Source organism: Chrysochloris asiatica, unplaced genomic scaffold (assembly GCF_000296735.1).
Source record: "Chrysochloris asiatica unplaced genomic scaffold, ChrAsi1.0 scaffold00078, whole genome shotgun sequence".
NCBI lineage: Eukaryota > Metazoa > Chordata > Mammalia > Afrosoricida > Chrysochloridae > Chrysochloris > Chrysochloris asiatica.
This window is the reverse complement of record NW_006408596.1, coordinates 7,578,028-7,578,621: the sequence shown is the minus strand read 5'-3', so window position 1 is coordinate 7,578,621 and position 594 is coordinate 7,578,028. Positions and strand designations below refer to the sequence as shown.

Genomic DNA, 594 nt, shown 5'->3' with positions numbered 1-594 from the left:
AAATACCATGGCTTGGGTCAGGTGCACCTTAGTCCTCAAGCTGACATCTTTGCTCTTCAACAGTTTAAAAAGGTCTTGTGCAGCAGATTTACCTAATGCAATAAATCGTTTGATTTCTTGACTGATGCTTCCGTGAGTGTTGACAGTCGATTCAAGAGGAATGAAGTCCTTGACAACTTCAATCTTTTTTCCATTGATAAGAATGTTGTTTACTGGACCAGTGGTGAGGATTTTTGTTTTCTTTATATTGTCTTAAGTCCATAGGACCATCCATAGACACAGTTGTTGTTGTTATTGTTAAGAGCTGTCTAGTCGATTCCGACCCATAGCGACCCTGTATAGGGTTTCCAAGGAGCATCTGGTGAGCTTGAACCACCAACCCTGGCGGTTCAAACGACTTTGCAGTCTGTGATGCATTAGCCTCCAGGACTCCTTATTGTAGTTAGGTGCGTCAAGTTGGTTCTAACTCGTAATGACCTTCCACATAACAAAGCAAAAACACTGCCCGGCACTGTGCCATTGGTGTTAAGCTTGAGCCTACTGCTGCTACCACTGTGTCAATCCATCCTGTTGGGGACGTCCCTGTTTTCACTG

The 594-nt window shown here is 43.9% G+C and overlaps 1 protein-coding gene across 2 annotated transcripts in view; it reads right to left on the bottom strand.

Moving 5' to 3' along the window:
• The window catches only part of CIT (citron (rho-interacting, serine/threonine kinase 21)), a 294,107-nt gene that overhangs the window by 266,098 nt on the left and 27,415 nt on the right, over nt 1-594 (bottom strand). The gene's annotated exons all lie outside the window — the stretch shown is intronic.